The sequence below is a fragment of the Mugil cephalus genome, chromosome 1 (genome assembly GCF_022458985.1).
Source record: "Mugil cephalus isolate CIBA_MC_2020 chromosome 1, CIBA_Mcephalus_1.1, whole genome shotgun sequence".
NCBI classification, from domain to species: Eukaryota; Metazoa; Chordata; class Actinopteri; order Mugiliformes; family Mugilidae; genus Mugil; species Mugil cephalus.
In genome coordinates, this window is record NC_061770.1 from 22,816,832 (window position 1) to 22,824,914 (window position 8,083).

The 8,083-nt window shown below is 39.7% G+C and overlaps 1 protein-coding gene across 1 annotated transcript in view; it reads right to left on the reverse strand.

Moving 5' to 3' along the window:
- plch2a (phospholipase C, eta 2a) overlaps nt 1–7,244 on the reverse strand; it is a 132,941-nt gene extending 125,697 nt beyond the window's left edge. The window contains exon 1 of the mRNA XM_047582832.1: nt 6,702–7,244. The gene's annotated coding sequence lies outside the window, so the exon portion shown is untranslated. The remainder of the gene's footprint in view (nt 1–6,701) is intronic.
- Between the last annotated feature and the right edge of the window lie 839 nt (nt 7,245–8,083).

Sequence of the window (8,083 nt, forward strand, 5' to 3'; positions counted from 1 at the left end):
TGCGACCTGCTTTCTTGGATGTTTTTGTTCCGGGGTCACGCGACAGCGCAGCGGTTGTGGAGCATGCGCACACGCATTGCGGTGATTCACCGTATACATGCTGGAGAAAATCAAATTCCAGTCGCATTATCTGGGTGTCTTAATGGGATGATGAGAACTTAATCGGAGTAACGTGTTTACATGCACTTAAGTTCTCCTGTTATAGTCCGATTAAGGCAATAATTCATTTTTTCCAGGTGCATGTAAACGCACCTATCTCATTCTGGTAACGCGTTACTCTAATCTGACCACTTTTTTCCAGTAACAGTAATCTAACGCGTTACTATTTCCAAGCAAGTAATCACATTAAAGTTACTTTTTGAAGTTACTCTGCGTTATTATTTTTCTCATTTTATAGTTTGGCTTTCTTCTTGTGTCTCGGGGAGTAACGTCACACATGCAACAAGTCATATTTGCTCCTGGACGCAGGGATCCAAAAAAAAAAAAAAAAAAAAGATTTAAGGCCTTGAAGTTAAGAAGACTTTTGACCAAAAGCAGTAAGTTGGAGAGAACGGGTCGGGCTGTATGTTGTAGAGGAAATGTTTTTCCTCTACAACGAGTAAGTAATCTAACTAAAGTAACTAAGTAACCTACAACTTGCTCCCCTAGTGGGATTAATACAGTATCACAAAAAAACAAAAAAATCCAACCTCCCAAAAAAATCTCCATCAACTGTTTTGGAGGCACAAAGGAGACATGCACAATAAAATTATTTTAATGTTGTGGCTGATCGGTGTACATAAAGAGATGTTGGATAAATGTCAAATGGCCTGCAAAGGTTTTGCCAACCTCCTGACATCACCTCTAGCAGTATCACTTACTTTTACTAAAGTTCATTCTCTCCAGAGGAAGAACCTTTTTCCCCTTTGACATCTTTCCACTAGCGCTCAGGGGAAAACGCCAGTTCAGGACAAGCGATGATCTGTCTAAGAGACGTCTATCTTCACAATACTATTTTAAGTTTTACGTCTCTTTCACAAAGAAAGCTTTTGAGTAAATCCTGTGCTCCCACACACAGCGCCAGCGCCAACAGAAACAGTTCCATTCCCCAGATGGTAGCATTGTTTCCTCTCTCGCAGGCTTTTATCCCAGGTAAAGTGCCGGGTTTCACTTCCTCTAAAATCCCCCCGTGACTGAGCTGAAAGTGGCTGAAACGCAAGCCTCCATAAAGGCGCAGATAACCGTTTTTCCAATCAAACCTGCACTCACGTTCAGCGATTTGGTGCTGATAAAGCCGGACAGCAGTACGACCGCAGAGAGGACGTTAATCCACGGGAGCGACGGGAAGCCACAGATGGGTGCACGCTTATTGCAGTGAAAGTGACCATTTGCGTGTTATTGCTTCTCTGTCTTATCTTTTAATCGAGAACTGTCAAATATAAACAGAAATACCGCTGGCTTAACCGTTAATAAGAAATAGGAGGAGAAGGAGGAGGCCAACGTCGAGGTAAATGGTCTTGTCTCCTTTATACCTGTCATTATTACTCAAAGTGATTCACAGTGACCATAACACATGTGTCTAGTCGGGTTAGTTGCAAAAATAAATAAATAAATCATTGCCTTTCTATCTGTTAATTGAGAAGTTGTGGCACAGAGCAGCAAATGGGCATTTAAACTGAAAGAGGTTGTAGTAAGCTGCAGCCAGACGCACAGGAAGTTGTACTTTGAAAAGGTCAGGAAGTGTCTTAAACCTAAGATAGAGTAGAATTTGTGTTTTTGGGAATATTTTTAAAGCTTTTATGAGGAGCTGAAGGGATGTTCAAACATGAGTCAACTTTTTTTTCATCAAGTACAGGGATGCAGCTTTTTTCTTACTGTATGAAATATAAGTAAACATGCATATCATAGGAAAAAGCTTATAGAATTGTGAGGTAATAGCACTTATTCATAAGTAATAGTTATTATAAGAGTATACCGTATTTACTAAAGAAGCTGGATCACTAATTAAATTATATTGATTTATGGAAAAAGATAGGATTAAATAAGCTTCTAACTTCAGCCCACTCCTTGTGAACTTAAAACTACAAAGTGCATTGATTTTGTTTGTTTTATGCATTTTGCGTGTATGTACACGTATGCATTTATATACATATGCTTGCTTTTCTTGTTTTGTCTTCCTTGTTCGAAATAAAGTTTCAATCAATCAAAAACGTTTTCATCGCACTGAACAAAAGCGTGTCCTCTCTACACGTCTGTGAATTTAGATGTCACAAGTCCTGCCGGCTCTACGAGCTTTGTTTCTGGGATCAGCTGACAGACAGGATTATATAAACAGTAAAGGGCAGTTAAGCCAGTAAAAAAGGTCTGGAGCCACGTGCTGTAGACGCACAACCAAAGGGGGATCTCGGCAAATCCGTCAGAGAGCTGGGAGGGACGTCAGGAGTAGGCAAATCATTTTTCAAAATGACACAAAACTTACATTTGACTTAACTGAAGAAAAAAATGGAGCGGAAAGACAGACAAACAAACTGAAATCAGCTGCACAAATGACGTCCATGGATTTCTGACTTCAGTCATTCATTCCCTGCAAACCACTCTGAACAACTAAAATGTTTATGCCTGTGAAGGTTCTCCATCATCCAGGTCATGATCTAAAAGTTAATTCTGCTTCATCAGTTGGAGTCAAACAGTCTCCTCCAATGAACCTACTAATAATCTTTTTTTATTTCTTTATTTACTTTTTAATTACCCATACTACATCAGGCGAAGGCGGGGTACATCCTGGACAAGTCGCCCGTCTATCGCATTGCCAACACATAGACAAACAACCATAACCACATGCACACCTAGGGTCAATTTAGTCACCAATCAGCCTAACAAACATGTCTTTGGAGGTGGGAGGAAGTCGGAGTATAATCGTGATATTAAAAAAGTTAATTTCAATATCGTGTTAAAAATGTGCATATGATAATATCGTGTAATTCCAGGCTGCACAATTTGGGCAGTTATATTTATTTATTGAAAAGACATCAGCGCTCGCTTGCTGAGCTTATTCTCATTAAATACTCTTTACTGGTGCACTTCCACTCTTGACCAGAGAATAACGTTGTGATACATTGATGGTAGGGTGGCGCTGTTGAGCTGCCGCCAGCTCAAATCCTGTGAGGTGAAGAAGACCAGCAGCGAGTGAGAGGATGCAGATGGAGCGTGCAACGAAAATTCAAAATAAGGTGGGAAAACCTTTCTTTATACCGAGGTCTATTCCATCACAGAGTGTGTTGCATTATTTAAGTCTGTATGATTAATGGGGGCATGTTTTGTCCCATGTTACTTTGTCCATTGCACTAAAATGTCTCTGTATTTGAAGATATAGGTCCAAGGTCTAGTAATGATCCATGTACGTCTCCAAGTATTTGAGAGTGCGTCAATTATTTTTCTTATTTAAAGAAGCCAGATAGATGTTCATTTACATTTTTGAAGTGAAGTGAAAATCTGATCATGATATCGTGACAGCTCTAACTCTTAACAGTCATTCCTCCATGGACTGTTATGATACTTAATACATTAATGGCATAGTTTTTTCTTTTTTTGTATATACTTACAGTGCATTGTTCTATTGTTCAATAGTTCCTTTGTTCTATTGTTATGCACGTCATGCTGCTCACATGTGCCTTAAATCGCTCCCTGGGGACAAATAAAATTTTCTGAATGTGAATCTGAAAACACAGTTCCTCCAATTTGGCTCTGAAGCCAAATCAGTCTGGACTTCCAGCCCACATCCACTATATGATTGATCCCAGGGCTGATGGGATAACATCACACAGGTGAGAGTAAAAAGAAGTGTGACTAAGACAGGAAGTAAGGTAGAACATGAAACGAAGGAGGGCTATTTTCAAAATAAAACCAGAAGCAGCAAAAAAAAAAAAAAAAAAAAAAAAAATCCAAAATGACTCAAATAACTTGAGTAACACTGGGTCCATGTATCATTCATCCTGTTTGTATCATCCTGAAAGCTGGCTTTAGATATTTACTATTTATTCAGCTCTGTTTGAATTCTCTGAAGCTGCTGAGTTTTGCTCTTGGGCAAAGGGCAAAGTTTCGTATTTGTTCTAGTGTGGTGTGAGAATAAATACATTAGCACCTGTCTGAAAGATTAGATAACGCTGAACTGCATTGTTCGAATTATGTTTGAATTATTTTAAAATGAAAACACAAAGAGGCAGGGTTACATTCCCTTCCAAAGACAGGTAGTGATCAAATAAATGGACGACGTGGAGAGTTTCGATTGATCACTGACTACTTTTCTACTAAGTGTTTTACTTTTCATGTGAGCATTACGCCAAAAGTCCAAAAAACCGAGCATTTGTTTTTTTGTGGGTTTTTTTTGGTGTCACATTCTTCATCAAATAACAAAATTTCATTTTAACACTTGTTCCTCACAGTCTGATTTAAAGCATGACTCAAAGACAGAAGATAACTTGAAGACCTAAGTTCTTGTATTTAGCCTGAAACACTTAAGAAACACATCTACTCTTACTCTAACTAGGGGTGGGTATTGGCAAAGACTTTAGGATATGATAAGTATCAAGATACTCGAGTCGCGATACGATACATTGTTGTGATATTAAGATATTCCAATATTTTACTTACCGTAATTCGCGGAGAAATTTAAATGCAGGTTAAAATACACGTTGTATACATGTACATCAGATGACAGTGGTAATTCATTGGAGAAATTGAGTCAAAAAACTATTAATCCAAATAATCCATTTCCAATTTTTTGCGCTTGTACAGAAAACAAATGGTGGTGGAGGTGTGAAAGTCGTTCACAATCAGCCCAAAACTTTTTGACTTTTTGTTTTAAAATCTAAATTAAGATGTTGAAAATCAATATTGTATCAGGAAAAAAAAGTATCATGATAGATTTCCCACCCCTAAAACTAACTTATCATTTTTGTCCTTAAACTCACATATAAATAAGTTTTAAGGAAAACCTTCTTTAACCTGCACATTACTGTAAAAGAGCTGTGATCTGTCCAATTTTTACATCACATTCAGCGAGTTTCATTTCTCTTATGGGCACTTCCTTACCCTTAAGTGGTAAACAACTGTAAACGTGTATTTATAGCATTAGAACATAAGTGCCGACTCAGGCGCTGGGTGAAAACCACATGCTTCTCAACCTCACTGAGAGGCACCGAGACACAATTTAAAATGTGCGAATTTAAAAGCTACTATGACGAAGAAGCAAGACGCAGACACACACGTGTCCACGAGCACACATTGTGCAGGTGCTGAGCTAAAAAAATAAAAAAAAATAAGTAAAGAACAGCTCACACATTGTACGGCCTCGGTTCAGTGAAATTTAACAGTGAAAAGAAACCAAATATGGTTCCTCACCCCGTAAAGGGTTAATAACTGTGATGTTAATCAAACACAATCAGAGCAGGCTCAAACACACATGCTCAAACACCGTTTCCGATAAATTCTCTGTCATTTATCGCAAGTCTGCAATTGATGCAATTTTCACAGCAGGTGACAAACTTGAATGTATCTTACAAACCAGCACTCTGTCCATTGTTTAAAAGGATTAAAAGGACATGAGTGAGTCACACTGTTACACTGGGTGACATGAGCCTCCATCACAAAGAACACTATAGTATATTGTGACCGTCTGCCCACACATTTGCTCACTGCAAATATGGATTAACCTACATTAATAATAGTTGCCAAGAAATGGACTATTTCCTCTTGCGTGATTTGTGCGTCTTCCTGCCTGCTCTCATTGTTTTGCTTCCTTCAAGTTCTGAATGAGGGTCGTAACAGTAAAAGCCGACTGACTCGGATCTGATAAGATTCCTCCAGTGCGGCAAGATGTGATTGAATTTTATCTACAACGGCCAATAAAAAAAACTGCTTTATTGAACCAAATCAAATTTAGGTCCAAACAGATGAACCCAAACGCACGTTCGAGGGTGTCAGGTTTCACCAAACGGCAAAACAACAAGAGTCCCGAAACTGTGTGAGCGCGTACGGTGCCCGACTTTCCTGCCGGTGAGGAAACCAGGAGTCGGGATTCACGGTCAGGTTGTGAGGGATATACTTGAACTTCTTACAGAGGGGATGATTCACACGTCTGCAAGTTTGAATGCCCTTAATTTCCACCGCCGCCACATCTGAAGCCAAAATGTTTATGACGGTTTCAAAGGAGGGATGATAAGCCGGCTGTTATTAAAGGGTAGGGAGGGGGTGGAGGATGTGGATGTTATTGTTGTTGGTGTGCCACGTTAAAAAAAAATGCGGGTTGGGTTTAAAAAGCCAATTGGTTGAAAAGTAAATAATAATTTCAGTTATATGGCAGTAATAACAATAAAGAAAACGTGCCCTTTGGACGGTGGGAAGCTGTAACCATGACATGAGATAGAGCTGCTGGCTCGTAAGGGTCTGATCTGCTCTGCTCTTTCAGCCTTGAACATGTGGAAACTCATTAATGCAACATCGCCATGCAAAAGCCTCACCTGACCTGGCTGGTGTGTAACCTGAGAGTCGAGGAACAGATTTTTCTCGACTTCAGGACGACACTCTAAACACGAGAAGATCCCATTCAAGCATTTTCACTCCAACATTCAGCTTTGTTAACAGCTTTCCACCTTATGTACGTGATGACAGTGTAGTTTGATTGTTCATACGTCTGAAATCCACAGAAAAAGTTTGTGTCTTACCTGGGGGTTTCCAGGACTCTCCCCGTGTTCTCATCAGTTGTTTAATCCGAACGCAAAACCGCTTCCCACACCTTCCACCTTCCGTCTGGAGCAAGTGTCTGGCAAGTTAAATGGAGGAGGGAGAGGAAAGAACTCCCGGCTCCTCCCCTTCAAAGTGAGAGTGCGTCGAGCTTCCTGGTGTACGGGACGGTCCGGGGCGCGCGGTTCAAGGTGGAAGTACCAAGAGAGAAAAAAAAAAAAAAAGGTGCAGTAAAAGGATAGGAGTGGGAGTATAATGGGATGTTCTCCGGTGGAGGGAGCAGCTCAGAGGACACAAAAGAAACTAGTTTTGCAGCTTTCCAGGCAGGTCACAGCAGAGCAGCACGAGCGTATAAAAGAATCAGTGAAACTTTAGGTGTTTACAGCACGGTCGCAACGACCTGAACAGCAGGTCACGTTAGAGACGACGGGTTAACTGTTAGAAAAAACCTTCACTTCATTTCTGCACAAGAATAATGCAAGAGTCGACTTTCGCCTCTGCACACACACATTAGCAGTCCATGTCTCTAATGGTTAGAACGAGAAAGCACCAAACACCAGAGCACAAAGAGCAACGCGAGAATCCAGATTTCCACAGAGGGCTTTGCATCCACGCCTCTAACAATGATCTCGTAAACGGAAAAGAATTAAGCAGGATTTGTTTGGCTGTCACAGTTTGTGACCTTTCGCAGTCTACCTGCACATTTACAGTCATTAAAGGAACATTATAGAATATTTTGACTTGTTTCAGGCCAGAATAAATTACACATTATCCACAAATAAAAAAAAGTCATGTCTTTACAGACATTTGTTCCGTCTCATGTCCCTACTGCATTTAGCTTTGTTTAAAGATAAATCCTGGAACTGTCAGTTATTTAGCTATGTTTAAATAATTTAGCTATGCTTGACTGTTATGTAGGTGTGTTTATGTTTCCGGCAGTTGCACAGCACAACTAAAAAGAAGGAATATTTGAACCTGTGTATTATTTAAATAACTTAATATTTCATGCAAAATGATAATAATATATCTTTATAAATAGCACTATGCCGAGTGTAATATAAAACATAGATATGAGGTGTAGCAGGTAGGGGGTCCCTACTTAATCTCTTCATCAGTTTGTGGGTCCTTGGCCTGAAAAACATTGAAGACCTCTACGTCTCAACAACTACAGTGTGGTGAGAAACTAAGGAAAGTTCAATAAAGTGAAAAAGGGTAGAAGTGGTGGAGGCTGAATATTCAGACACATATTGCACAGAAATAACATAAGTAAAGTATCTGAGATTTATATGTATTGAGAAAAGAACATATGTTACTGCACTTATATATTATCCAGACTGGTACCTGCCTGTGGTCTCTGGCTATC